Source organism: Ovis canadensis, chromosome 20 (genome assembly GCF_042477335.2).
Source record: "Ovis canadensis isolate MfBH-ARS-UI-01 breed Bighorn chromosome 20, ARS-UI_OviCan_v2, whole genome shotgun sequence".
Taxonomy (NCBI): domain Eukaryota; kingdom Metazoa; phylum Chordata; class Mammalia; order Artiodactyla; family Bovidae; genus Ovis; species Ovis canadensis.
In genome coordinates this window covers 43,599,031-43,614,829 of record NC_091264.1, presented here as the reverse complement: position 1 = coordinate 43,614,829, position 15,799 = coordinate 43,599,031, and the positions used below count along the sequence as shown (strand labels likewise).

Here is a 15,799-nt window from a genome sequence, read left to right as displayed (position 1 = left end):
CCTTGCCCTCCTCCCATTCCATCTGCCCCAACCCTGTTCCTTCTCAACAACCATTACGAGTCAATGCCCCATTAAAAGGACCTCAGATGATGACTTCGGACTTACGGTCTGCTACTTCAGGGAGTGTTACTGCTGATTTGCCACTAGCTGATAATGTTCTTTTGTCACCAGGGGGAGGCATTTATAAATTAAAAACAAATGTATTTGGACCACTGCCTAAAGGCACTTTTGGCTTGATATTAGGCCGTAGCAGCGCGGCTTTGAGAGGTTTAACCATAATTCCTGGGGTAATAGACTCTGACTATGTTGGGGAAATTTTAATTATGGCCTCTACTTCTACCACACTTTCATTGATAGCTGGAGAACATATTGCTCAAATACTTCTCCTACCTTATCACCCCTTTTTGGCTCTTCCTAATGAACGAGCAGGAGGATTTAGAAGTACTGGGCGACATATATTTTGAAAAATGCTTATTAAAGATTCTCACCCTGTTCTCTCTTTGATTATACAAGGAAACAACTTCGAGGGACTAGTAGATACAGGGGCAGATGTTTCAATCATTTCTTCTCAACAATGGCCCCAAGATTGGGGAAAAGAAAAAAAACCCTTTAATGCTGATGGGATTGGTCTCCATTGCAGATGTCTGGAAGAGTACCCATCCCTTGCAGTGTCAATTCCATAATGGAAGATCAGTGTTTGTTATTTTTTATATTGTAAATATACCTATAATATATAGGGGAGAGATCTTCTCTCTCCTTTGGGGCCTTCTGTAACCATTCCATCGGAAAACTAGTGGCCACTGCTCAAATTCCTCGAGCACTCCCATTAAAATGGTTAACTAATACTCCTAAATGGGTTGAGCAGTGGCCATTACCACAAATGAAGCTCGAGGCATTAGAACAAGTAGTACAAGAACAACTCCAACTTGGTCATATAGAGCCCTCTACCTCACCCTGGAATTCTCCTGTTTTCGTTATAAAAAAGAAATCTGGAAAATGGAGAATGTTAACTGATTTATGAGAAGGTAATAAATGTATTGAACCTATAGGAGCCTTGCAATTAGGACTCCCCTCTCCAGCTCTTATTCCTCAGAATTGGTCCTTAATGGTGTTAGATCTTAAAGACTTGTTTTTTTTACCATTCCCCTACAATTGCAAGATAGAGATAAATTTGCTTTTACAGTTCCTGTTCTTAATCATGCTCAGCCTGTTAAGCGTTATCAATGGACAGTCTTACCACAAAAAATTATAAATAGTCCTACCTTATGCCAAAAACTCTTAGCTCACTCTTTACAATCCCTTCGTCAAAAATACCCCAATTATATTCTATATCATTATATAAATGATCTCCTATTGGCAGCTCCTAGTATTGTTAAACGTGATAAATTCTTTTTAAAAGTACAAGAGGCTTTGAGACTATACAATTTACAAATAGCCCCGAAAAAAATTCAAAAAGACTTTCCTATTTCATATTTAGAGACAATATTAAAACAACATAAAATTAGGCCCCAAAAGTTGCAAATTAAAAGAGACCATCTCAAAACCTTAAATGACTTTCAAAAGTTATTGGTAGATATTAATTGGCCACGCCCGGTACTTGGAATTCCTACTTATCAATTACGACATTTGTTTTCTACTTTAAAAGGAAATACAGCTCTGGATAGCGCCCGGACCTTAACCCCATTGACTTTACAGAAACTTCAATTTGTTGAGCAACGACTAAATGACGGCTTTTTTACTTACATGCGTCTCAATCTATTTCTTTTATCATATTTCATACCCCTTATTCCCCATCTGGTGTAATTGCTCAAGAAGAAGGATTAATAGAATGGGTTTTCTTACCTAACAGTTTTTCCAAAAAATTGACTATATATATGGATAAATTAGCCTTCCTTATACAGAAAGGTCACTATCATATTTTACAACTATCAGGATGTGAACCACACCAGATTGTTACTCAGTTAACAACTGCTCAAATATCTCGATGTTTACAATTTAATAAAAACTGACAAATTTCTCTTGCCTCATATCCTGGTTCGTTTTCTAATCATTATCCATCATCTAAATTGATTGATTTTCTCCGGACTAACACTATGATATCTCATTCCCCAATTTCAGATGTTCCAGTTAAGGGACCCACTATTTTTACAGATGCAAATAAAAATGCTGCTGGATATTGGACCCCGAAAAATTCCAAAGTTCTCCCCCACTCATTTTCTTCTGTACAGCCCACTGAATTGTGGGCTACCTATTTAGTTCTGCAAGATTTTCCCCAACTTCCTATTAACATTGTTTCAGATTCTCAATATGCTGTTCCCTTCCCATGTCTCCCTTCCATTGACTCTTAAACAGTTATTGATAAATTGTTTTACCAAGTACAACAATTGTTTTTGCAGCGTTCAGAGTTAATTTTCTTTACTCACATCCATGCACATTCTGCCCTTCCTGGACCCTTATCATTTGGAAATGCTACAATTGATGCCTTACTTTATCCTATAGAAGCAGCAAAACAAGAACATCTCTTACATCATACCAACTCCAAAGGGTTACAAAAATCCCACGCTATTACTCGAAAACAAGCTCAAAATATTGTCCGTTCTTGTTCCATATGTGCACCCTTTGCTTTGCCATTTACCCCACCAGGTGTCAACGTAAGAGGACTACAAGCAAATCAGATATGGCAAATGGATGTAATTTACATTTCTTCCTTTGGACAACAAAAATGTGTGCATCATACTATAGATACTTGCACACATTTTCAATGGGCCACTGCATTACATTCTGAAAAAGCTGACGCTGTTATTACTCATTTGTTATCTTGTTTTGCAGTTATGGGACTACCACTTGAATTGAAAACTGACAATGCACCTGCTTACCAATCCGCAAAATTAGCTCACTTTTTATCTCAATACCATATAACTCATACTTTTGGTATTCCTTATAATAGTCAAGGGCAAGCTATCATTGAAAGAGCTAATCATACCTTGCGTGATTATCTTGAAAAAATAAAAAAGGGGGAACAAGAGAGATTTATGAAACCTAAAGACATTCTGAATAAAACCTTACTTACCCTAAATTTTTTGAATGTTTGGAGCAAGGGAAATCTATCAGCAGCAGAGTTGCATTTTCAAGGGAAAGAAGAAGATAAGAAGATCTTGAATACGCCTATTTGGTATAAAGATAAAGAGAAAGGTTGAATCCCAGCATCCTTAATATATTTGGGACGAGGGTATGCTTTCATTTCTGTTGATAATTACAGGTTTTGGACCCAAGCAAGATTGATCAGAATCAGCAATGGTTAATCGCCTTGTTCAGAAATTTGAAGAGCTTACTATGCAGAGAAGCCTTACCTCCCGTACAAGGGAAGCAACACCTCCTACGTGGGGTCAAATGAAGAGGTTGACCCAGGGAGCAGAGAAGACATTAATGAAGGTGGGGCAACCTCTGAATCCTACCAATCTTTTGCTTGCCATGATGGCGGTGCTGACATGTCAGGTAATCGGCGTATCGGCAAGTAATCATACATATTGGGCATATATACCTAATCCCTCATTAGTAAGAGCAGTTTCCTGGGGGGAACCAGAAGTGCAAGTGTGTACTAATGAGACTGCCTTCTTTCCCCCACCAGCTTGCAGGGGAATAGAACAACTATCTTATCATAAACAACAATATAATATTAGTAATTTGACCATTGCCATGGAAGGTATTCCTTCATGTATGGGGGACACTCCTTTTGTCTGTCCACTAAGGAACATTCTCATCATTCTTATAATACATGGGGGGTAAAATATAATAATTACCATTTTGCTACTTTTACTGTGCTTGTTTCCACTAGGGGATTTAGTACCTCGACAGAACCGATGGATACGCATAATGGAAAACACATGTCGCTACGTCCTGTTAACTTTTTCGTTCCTTCTCTAGAATCTTTGGAGTGGGGATGTTGCTGAGGTCATCAACCCTTTAAGGTCATGAATTACACTGGGGCCATCATTGTAGATTGGAGTCCAGATCATGGGCAATTCTTAGAAAAATGGTCAAATAAATCTCTTAGGTGGCATCGTGCAAATAGCACTTTGATGGGCAATGGTAACGAAACAGTTAAATGGCAGCAATTTGCACTTGTCCCTCCTCAGTTACAATTGCAAGGATATCCGCACATTCAAGGAGATATTTGGAAACTATGGGCAGTTTCTGGTAATCTCACTATCTGCTCAGGAAATTATACTTTGGACAGTGGTGACTCTTTGGGTCCATTCCATGTTAATTTACATGTTAATAAATCTTATTCTGCAATGGCATGTGTAAAATATCCTTTTGCATTGTTATATGGGAATTGGACCTGGAATGATACTGTGGGGTCTGTGTCATGTGATTATTGTAATTTAACTCAGTGTGTAAATGTCTTGGTGGGAAGAATTTGAAAGACAAGCCTTTAACTCCAATTTCTCGCTAGTAATTGTTAAAGCTCGGACAGAAATATGGTTGCCTATAAATCTGGCTCAGCCGTGGTCAGATTCTTTTGCTGTTTCTCATCTAGTAACCGCTGTACAGACTTTGCTACACCGATCTCGATGTATGCTTGGTGTGGTCATTGCTTCGATTCTCGAAGTCGCGTCAGTAACTGCAACAGCAGCTGTAGCAGGCCTTGCGTTACACCAAGGAATTCAAACAGCTGATTTTGTTCGGGACTGGCAAAAAGACTCTCATTTGTTATGGCAACAACAGCGAGATTTGGATGCACAACTTGCTACCAACATGCTCAATCTTCAACCGTTTCCTGGCTTGGAGATCAATTGGCTGTTTTATCTACACGAAGTGTGTTGAAATGTGATTGGAATTCTTCTGTTTTGTATAACACCTGTACCATTTAACAAGAGCCCTTCAAGAGATTAACTGAGACATATAAATAAAAAGAGTTCTAGATGCTCATCATCTAGAGAGATTCCGCCTAGCCCCCAAGAGGTGGCTGGATAGCCAATGAAGGGTAAGACCCTCAGAGGAGGGCAACCTAAGACAGGCACAGCCGCAAGAGGGGCTAGCGAGGCTGGAGGTTGGCCACCTACAGCTTTAAGTCTTGCTCTACAAAACATCAATACAAATGTCTCAAGGGCTTAAATAAAATAAAAAAGGGGGAGATGAAGGGTTAATAGGGTAGCAGAGATGTGCCTGCAAACGGGTCTCTGCTCAGGCTGAGCGTCCTTGCATACAAGGCGTTCTGCCAAAGAGTCTGGACACAGCCTTGAGTTTAATGGTCCCTTGCAAATGAGGGAGCATTCCCTTCTTGAGATAAGAGGGAGATGAGGGCTTTGTGCAGACTCTTCAGTAGACAGAGATTTCACTCCCCTTTGCTGTACGATAACATGTACGCACCTGCACTGTACTGAAAAGGCTTATTCTTACAGTCTGGAATTCTGCCTAAGGAGGGCTTTATAATAATAAACGGCAATTAGTTTGCCCAGTTCTGTTCCTCTGGCCAGAGTGTATGTCTCTTGTGTGTGTCTTGTATGTCTTGTATGTTCTGTGTCATTTCACTCGTAATCACCAGTAATCTACAATAAACAGTATTTAAAATTTAAGAAATTACATTATTGGTGAAAGAAAACAAAAATCTAGGAGCTGCACTCCATGAATATGGATATAGAAGAAATATTCTAAATGGAGTTGGGAGAGAAGATGATTAATCTCTCAATTAAATATAATTGAAGGACATTATTACCTATGCATATATCAGAAACTGGGGATGTACTCAAGTGAAAATATTAATACTTAAGTAAGTACTTTATACAGAGTTTTGAAAATTATTATATTTTTCCTGGATAATAGCACCATCCATCTTCCACTAAAAATCATACTATTGCAAATTTATGTAATTATATAAACAGTAGGTAAAATCTAACATATTGTTTGACTAGAACTAGAATCTGTCATTTTTGTATAATTAATTTTGACATATATTAAGGTATTACTCATGTAATTTTTTCCTCTACTTCACTTTCTTCTTCTCTTTATATTTTCTCTAATTCTTGGTAACACACACACCCACCTACACACACCCACACCCATACCCACACACCACTAAACAGATATAGGCACTCAGACATTTAATTAAAACTTAGAATTAACTTGATTACAATGAGAGTCTACCCTAAAACAAATAACAAACAACCAAAACAAAAAACAAAAATGTACACACACATAGACTGAGAAATTCAAAGCTTTACTTGCTAATGATTTGTGCCGTGAACCCACCTGCTCATCCACTCTGTAATTTTCACAGCTTAGATTCAAAGAATTTTCCCCATTTACTTTCACTTGCTTTTTCCAATTATATTAACGCCTTTTCTTCAGAAAATTATTCCTCTAATCTAAGCTCACTTTTCTTCTGTTTACTCTCAGCCAATTTGTCCTACACATCGGTCTTTACATACTTTATAATAGAATAAAATTTTGGCTCAAAAAGGATATGCAAAAATCAGAGATCAGCTGTGTTTACTGTCTACCTGAATAAGATCATCAGAGATAGTTCCAGCTGTTCAAAACTCTTACACCCATTTTATTGCAAGCAACCTCTATCTAGATGTGACTGAATCTCAGCAAATCCATCTTTTATTTGAGAGAACAAACAGACTAAATCCTGTATAAACCTCCCTGGGGGTATCTGGACATTAATGTCTTGGGATTTTCTCTCTAGAGACTTATTTTCTCCATATTTCTCTTCCATAAGTATCAATTTATACCCTTCTTTGGTGTGCTTGTGAAGTCACTAGGTTAATTCTTTAATAGTAAATTTGGGGCAGAGCCTTTGGTTGATCATGAGCAAAAGGGAGTGATGAGAATATAAAAAAGAGATAGCTCTATCCTTCAAAAGTCTAACACCTTGTAAATGCAAAAAAAAAGTGATATCAGTTAGAGCAATATAATAAAAACTAAAAATATGAATTATAAACTGAATTCCACAGATACAGAAAAGGGAAGGATTTGGGGAAATGATAAACAAACAGGGAAGAATAAACAATGGGAATAAGTTTGTTTAATTTACATTTTTATGTATGGGATCTTTGAAGTATTGCAAAAATTCTAAGGTTATTGTTTGTACTATTATGATAAATATCCTTTCTGAAGACAAGAGAAATTATATATTTTCTGTTTTCTTTCTTTCTCTTTTTTTGGTCACATTATGTGGCTTACAGAATCTTAGTTCCCTGACACCAGGGATTGAACCCAGGCCACAGCAGTGAAAGCGCTGAGTTCTAACCACTGGTGCTATGCTTAGTTGCTAAGTCGTGTCTGACTCTTTGCAACCCCATGGACTGTAGCTTGTCAAGCTCTTCTGTCCATGGAATTGTCCAGGCCAGAATACTGGAGTGGATAGCCTTTCCCTACTCCAGAGGATCTTCCCTACCCAGGGATCAAACCCAGGTCTCCCACATTGCAAGTGGATTCTTTACCAGCTGAGCCACTGAGAAAGTACAATAAATGTAAGAAGGACAGTGACAAAGGAAGACAACTTTTAGACAAATGCTGAAAGTTAGAGAACCACAAGTCAATGGAAAGTTAGTTCACCACAAGACAAAACAAAATTTAAGAACAACAGATTAACTGAAAAATATATTTGATATGTTTGAATATATTTGGGATTCCCTGGTGGCTCAGACGGTAAAGTCTGCCTGCAGTGTGGGAGACCCGAGTTCAATCCCTGGGTTGGGAAGATCCCCTGGAGAAGGAAATGGCAATTCATTCCAGTATGCTTGCCTGGAAAATCCCATGGACAGAGGAGCCTGGCAGGCTAAGTCCTTAGGGTCGCAGAGTTGGACATGACTGAGCAACTTCAGTTCACTATATTTGATATGGAGGTTAAAATACCCAAAAAAAGTGTGCACAAGTAGAGATAAGCACATCGTAGTTTTACTTATGCTCAAAAGATTCAAATTAACTTTTTATTTAGATATAGTTTCAAATGTATAGAATATACAGAAGCATTTCAGGAATAAGAAGAGAACCCCCCAAATCCATTAATCCTTTACCCAGGTTAATCTATTGTTAATATTTTGCCCCATTTATCATTGAAATCAATACTGTTAGCAAGAAAAAACAGATTGCATGGGCAAGACAGATAATTTTCTATATTTATCATGAGAGAAAAAGAAACACTACATTTCATGGGAAATGAAGTTTGAAAGTTGCTACTTTTTCTCCCACAGCTCTCAGGGCCTTTCTAATATCCTTATTCCTCAAAGTATAAATGATGGGGTTTAGCATAGGGGTCACCACACTGTACAGTACTGAGATCAGTCGGTCTTTTGCCAATGAGTAAGATGAGATGGGCCGCACATATGTGAAGATGGAGCTGCCATAGTAGAGAAGGACAATGACCAGGTGGGAGGCACAGGTAGAAAAGGCCTTTTGTCTCCCCTCTGAGGAGCGGATCCTCAAGATGGTGGAGATAATGTAGAGGTAGGAAAGGATGATAGCTAGGAAAGGAGCCCATCCAATGAAGACCCCAACGATGAGTAACACCAACTCATTGACAGAAGTGTCCCCACAAGACAAGATCAGCAAAGGGGGGATGTCACAGAAGAAATAATTAATCTCGTTGTTGCCACAGAAAGGCAGGCGGAACGTCAGTACTGTATGCACCACTGAGTTGAGGAAACCACCAGCCCAGCAGAACGCTGCTAACTGGCTGTATAGGACCTTGTTCATAATAACCGAATACCTTAAAGGTTTACAGATTGCAATGTAACGATCATATGCCATAGCTGCCAGGAGGAGACATTCTACCCCCACAAAGAAAAGGAATGCAAAAAGTTGAGCCACACAGCCTCCATAGGAAATACTTTTCTTCTTTGATAGGAGATGCACCATCATCTGGGGGACATTAGTGGTGGTATAACAGATATCAAGAAAGGCCAGATTCCTTAAAAAAAAATACATGGGGGTATAGAGTCATATATCAACCAGTGTTACCCAAATAATGAAAATATTTCCTCCCAGGGTACAGAGATAGATCATAAGAAATGTGGTAAAGAATAAAAGCTGCACATTGTTTAAGTCAGAGAATCCTAAGATGATAAATTCAGACAGAGTGTAATTTTCTCCTTCCATGATGTTTTCTCTCGGAAATTGAGAAAGAAGCAGTACAGATTGCAGTATTCATGTGCTGCAACAGCAGTAATCTACAAAACAAGAACATATAACTTTATAGATAAAATAATCATCAGAAAATATCAGGAAAAGAACACTCAAATTTAGAATCCATGACAAGTTACAGTGCTGTACTACAATCATCACATAAGCCTTCGACATACACATTTAAACTTTTCCTATAGGACCCATCTCTTACAGACTATCAGCAACACCTTTACAGGAAAAAGTAAATATTTTAAAAGTCTATGTGCAGCATAAGACCTATTTATGTAAATGGGTCTTGGCAAGCCCATTTCCTAACACCTCGTTGTGTCTTAGAGATGACTGGTAAATGACTGTGTCTTAGAGATGACTGGTAAACACATAATTTGTTTCAAGAGTTGTGGGGTTATTTGAGTTTCTCTTTGTGATGCCTCCTTGTCTTCCTTGCACACTTAGAGATTGGTTTTTATGGTTTTTATTTAAGTTATAGTTTAAGAAAATGAAAGTGGAATAGGAAATTCCAAAAACAAGATAGTTCCAGAATGTGATACCATGTACTTTGATAAAACTTTATCTTAAAAAACAATAGTTGACACTAATAAGCATATCCTGGAACAGACTCTTACAAACCATGACACTAAGACTTGAAGATGACACTGTTATCAATGGAATTAGTTATTGAAACCACTCTCCAGTGCTCTAAATTTTGTCATACAATTTCCCTGGTGGTCCAGTGATTAGGACTTGGAGTTTTCACTGCTGTAAAAGTAAGACCAAGCAAATAAATAAAAATTTTAAATAATGTTAACCTCAAATATCGTGATGGTGGTGGTTTAGTTACTAAGTCCTGTATCTGCATTCAGAGCAGGAAATTTAAAAGTCAAACTTCTCTCTCTTTAACTTGTATGGTCACCAACAACAACCTTAGCCAATAAGAGAAAACTTGAAACAAACAAGAGAACAGGTCTCACAACAAGTCAGAATACCTGGGTTCCCTCCTCAGTTCTACAACCCACTCGATGTTTGAACACGGGAAGATCATTTTAATTTTCTGATTCCCTATTGAGTCATATGTGATGTGAAAGTCGCTCAGTCATATCCAACTTTTTGCAACTCTGCGGCCTATACAATCCACAGAATTCTCTAGGCCAGAATACTGGAGTGGGTAGCCGTTCCCTTCTCCAGGGGATCCCATCCTTCCCAACCCAGGGATTGAACCCAGGTCTCTTGCATTGCAGGCAAATTCTTTACCAGCTGAGCCACAGGGGAAGCCCTGAGTCATATGTAAAATTATTATATACTCTCTGTCTCCAAAATTCCAGAAAAATATTTATGTATTATGATGTAAAAGTAACAGTTTTAGTTTGACCAGTGATCCATTCTGATTGCTTAGAATGATGAAGAAACAAAAATGTTTAAAAATCAATTTCTCATCAATGGTTTTGGCAATGTGATATCACAATTAATGATCTCAGTAAATTATCCTATCCTATAGCATACTTAATTTACTGAGATCATTAATTGTGATATCACATTGCCAAAACCATTGATGAGAAATTGATTTTTAAACATATTTTTTTGTTTCTTCATCATTCTAAGCAATCAGCACGGAGAAGGAGATGGCACCCCACTCCAGTACTCTTGCCTGGAAAATCCCATGGATGGAGGAGCCTGGTGGGCTGCAGTCCATGGGGTCATGAAGAGTTGGACACAACTCAGCGACTTCCCTTTCACTTTTCACTTTCATGCATTGGAGAAGGAAATGGCAACCCACTCCAGTGTTCTTGCCTGGAGAATCCCAGGGACGGGGGAGCCTGGTGGGCTGCCGTCTATGGGGTCGCACAGAGTCGGACACGACTGAAGTGACTTAGCAGCAGCAACAGATAAAGAATTTAAATAGCTGCCATAGGGAAAAAAAATGCAGCCAAAGTCACATGCAGTGAAGAACTTTAGAAATATCCTTTTAATATATGAAAGAAAAATAAAAGTTTTCCAGTATTGCATCCCTGCTACTGTAATAGATCTCAGCCAATGTAATTAAATAATAAAATAAATAGGAAATAAAAGAAGGGGAAGGGAAGAGACAAAAATCTTAAATAATGCAGAATATATTATTTCTGACATTATAAAAACTGTAAATTTATCCAAAATGAGTTGAAAACTTCTGTTCACACAAAAACCTGCGCATGGATGTTCATAGCAGCTTTATTTATAACTGTTGAAATTTAGAAGTAAACAAGATATCCTTCAACAGGTGAATAGATACTGGTGCATCCGTACACATGCACGCATGCTCAGTCTCAGCTGTGTCCAACTCTTTGTGACTCCATGGACCATAGCCCACCAGGCTCCTCTGTCCTTGGAGTTTTCCAGGCAAGGATACTGGAACAGGTTGCCATTTCCTCTTCCAGGGGATCATCCCAACCCAGAGACTGAAACTACATCTCTTGCCTCTCTTGCACTGGCAGGCAGATACTTTACTAACTGTGCCACCTGGGAAGCCATATCCATACAATGGACAGGCAAAAAGAAAAAGAAAAAAAAAAACAAGGACAGCTATCAAGCCACAAAAACACATGAAGGCATCTTCAAGGCATATTAATAAGTGAAAGAAGATTCCAAGTACATGTCATTCTGGAAAAGGCGAAACTGAAGACAATCAGTGGTTGCCAGGAGTCTGGGGAGGGAGAGATAAAGAGATCTAACTCGAGATTTTCAGGGCAGGAAAATTATTCTGCGTGCCACTGTAACTGTAGATGCCTGACATTATACATTTGTCCAAACTCATAGAATGTACATCACAGAAAATGAAACACGATGTAAACTGGGGCTAGAGAAGAAAACGGCAACCCACTACAGTGTACTGGTCTGGGAAGTTCTGTGGACAAAGGAGCCTGGCAGGCTACAGTCCATGGGGTCACAAGAGTCAGACATGACTTCACGTATAAACCACCACCACCACATGGGCTTAATCAGGAATGATGTGCCAGTGTTAATTCATTGATTGTAACAAAGGTATTACTCTGGTAGAGATGTTGGTAGTGAGGAGGCTGTGTGGGAAACGAGGAGGGGTTATGGAAGAACTATGAATTTTCTGCTCAATTCTTCTGTGAAACTAAAAGTGCTCTGAAAGTCTGTTAATTTAACACAGCAACAATAAAATCTATGTGAATAAGAAGCAAATGTATAATTAATTTGAAGCTTCAGTAATGGTGCCTAATACAAAACCAACATATAAAATCAAATATTCAGCTATAGCAATAATGATTCTATAGAAAAGTTGGTAGGATATGAAATACAACTAAAAATAGAAATAAATTCACTTTTTAAAAATGAACAAAACTTACAACATTTTTTTCTATCCAAAGATTTAAATTAAAACTGAATAAAAGTAGCAGTATATCACATTTAAATATGAGGTAATTAAATACTATAACAGATCATTTGTACAAAAAAAAATGAATCCAATATACTTTAAAGAAAATTCCAGAATCAGTTCAAAGGGAATAATGAAGGAGACCACACAATTAATGAACAATGTTGCCACCTAGACCATTCACTCTAGAGTCTGAGCAGGTCAGTTCCCTTCAGTTCAGTTCAGTCGCTCGGTCATGTCAGACTCTTTGCAACCACATGGACTGCAACATGCCAGGCCTCCCTGTGCATCACCAACTCCCAGAGTTTACTCAAACTCATATCCATGAGTCAGTGATGCCATCCAACCATCTCATCCTCTGCCGACCCTTTCTCCTCCTGCCTTCAATCTTTCCCAGCATCAGGGTCTTTTCCAATGAGTCAGTTCTTCGCATCAGGTGGCCAAAGTATTGGAGCTTCAGCTTCAGCATCAGTCCTTCCAATGAATACTGAGGACTGATTTGCTTTAGGATGGACTGATTGTATTTCCTTGCAGTACAAGGGGCTCTCAAGATTCTTCTCCAATATCACAGTTCATAAGCATCAATTCTTCAGCACTCAGCTTTCTTTATAGTCCACTTCTCACATCCATACATGGCTACTGGAAAAACCATAGCTTTGACTAGATGGACCTTTGTTGGCAGAGTAATCTCTCTGCTTTTTAATATGCTATCTAAGTTGGTCATAACTTTTCTTCCAAGGAGCAAGCATCTTTTAATTTCATGGCTGCAGTCACCATCTGCAGTGATTTTGGAGCCCCCCCCAAAATTAAATCTCTCACTGTTTCCATTGTTTCCCCATCTGTTTGCCATGAAGTGATGGGACCAGATGCCATGATCTTAGTCTTCTGAATATTGAGCTTTAAGCCAACTTTTTCACTCTCCTCTTTCACTTTCATCAAGAGGCTCTTCAGCTCTTCTTCACTTTCTGCCATAAAGGTGGTGTCATCTACATATCTGAGGTGATTGATATTTCTCCAGGCAATCTTGATTCCAGCTTCTGTTTCATCCAGTCCAGCATTTCTCATGATGTACTCTGCATATAAGTTAAATAAGCAGGGTAACAATATACAGCCTTAACATACTCCTTTCCCTATTTGGAACCAGTCTGTTGCTCCATGTCCAGTTCTAACTGTTGCTTCCTGACCTGCATACAGATTTCTCAAGAGGCAGGTCAGGTAGTCTGGTATTCCCATCTCTTTCAGAATTTTCCACAGTTTATTGTGGTTCACACAGTCAAAGGCTTTGGCATAGTCAATAAAGCAGAAATAGATGTTTTTCTGGAACTCTCTTGCTTTTTCCATGATCCAGCGGATGTTGGCAATTTGATCTCTGGTTCTTCTGCCTTTTCTAAAACCAGCTTGACCATCTGGAAGTTCATGGTTCAGGTACTGTTGAAGCCTGGCTTGAAGAATTTTGAGTATTACTTTACTAGTGTGTGAGATGAGTGCAATTCTGCAGTAGTTTGAGCATTCTTTGGCATTGCCTTTCTTTGGGATTGGAATGAAAACTGACCTTTTCCAGTCTTGTGGCCACTGTTGAGTTTTCAAATTTGCTGGCATATTGAGTGCAGCATTTCACAGCATCATCTTTTAGGATTTGAAATAACTCAACTGGAATTCCATCACCTCCCCTAGCTTTGTTTGTAGTGATGCTTCCTAAGGCCCACTTGACTTCACATTCCAGGATGTCTGATTCTAGGTGAGTGATAACACCATCGTGATTATCTGGGTTGTGAAGATTTTTTTTTATAGTTCTGTGTATTCTTGCCACCTCTTCTAGTATCTTCTGCTTCTGTTAGGTCCCTACTATTTCTGTCCTTTATTGTGCCCATCTTGCATGAAATGTTCCCTTGGTACCTCTAATTTTCTTGAAGAGCTCTCTGGTCCTTCACATTCTATCAAATGGAAATATTGAATGATAAGCAGGTCAGGCTTTTCAAAGGATGGAGTCACAGCAAAAGCAGCTATTTTGGTTGGGCCACAAAACTTCAACTGGCCCCATCAAGGCCACAACCAATCCATCCACCATTAAGCCAGATAGACAGGCTATGTCCACCAGCTCCAAGTACCATCTGGGAGTGGCAGAGAGGGTAATAATTACTAGTAGCGATTATATCCTTTGACAACCACCCAGAAGCATCCAGCTATCCTGGGAGAGTCAAAGATAAAGAACTGGATCAAGCAACCAGTCATAGAAATAAATACCTCCTGCAGGAAGCCCTCTAGCATTTTTGGCATCACTTTAAACATGTAGGGAAAAAAAAAAGAAAAGATGTGGAGATTGTCAATGAAGGACAGAAATACAAATATATGGACTCAGAACAATCATTTACACAATGAGTATACAATAATTCTTATTGATTTGTATTCTATTCATAGCATATCCTAAAACAAGAAATTATTAATGTGATGAATATGTAATGAGTTTCGGCAAAGCAAGAAAAATAAATTGCAGTAGAAAGATACATAAAGTACATGGCATTCATAACTGTAATTAGAAAACTTTGATAGATGTTAGATCACATACAGGTAATCCTTCAATGAATCAGATAAATTATTTTTACCAAAAGGATATACGAAGAAGTGAACATACACATTGGAGAGACAAGCCTCATTCTCCCAGAGAGAAATGTGAGCTCAGTTCAGTTCAGTTCAGTTCATTTCGGTCACTCATTCATGTCCGACTCTTTGCAACCCCATGAATCGCAGCATGCCAGGCCTCCCTGTAAGTCATCAACTCCCGGAGTTCACTCAGACTCACGTCCATTGAGTCTGTGATGCCATCCAGCCATCTCATCCTCTGTTGTCCCCTTCTCCTCCTGCCCCCAATCCCTCCCAGCATCAGAATCTTTTCCAATGAGTCAACTCTTCACATGAGGGGGCCAAAGTACTGGAGTTTCAGCTTCAGCATCATTCCCCCCAAAGAAATCCCAGGGGTGATCTCCTTCAGAATGGACTGGTTGGATCTCCTTGCAGTCCAAGGGACTCTCAAGAGTCTTCTCCAACACCACAGTTCAAAAGCATCAGTTCTTCGGCACTCAGCTTTCTTCACAGTCCAACTCTCACATCCATACATGACCACAGGAAAAACCATAGCCTTGACTAGACGGACCTTTGTTGGCAAAGTAATGTCTCTGCTTTTCAATATGCTATCTAGGTTGGTCATAACTTTTCTTCCAAGGAGTAGGCGTCTTTTAATTTCACGGCTGCAATCACCATCTGCAGTGATTTTAGAGCCCCCAAAAATGAAGT

At 38.9% G+C, this 15,799-nt stretch overlaps 1 pseudogene; it reads right to left on the bottom strand.

Annotated features, from left to right (window-relative positions):
• Positions 1–8,160: 8,160 nt before the first annotated feature.
• On the bottom strand, positions 8,161–9,108 carry LOC138425432 (olfactory receptor 5V1-like; annotated as a pseudogene).
• Between the last annotated feature and the right edge of the window lie 6,691 nt (positions 9,109–15,799).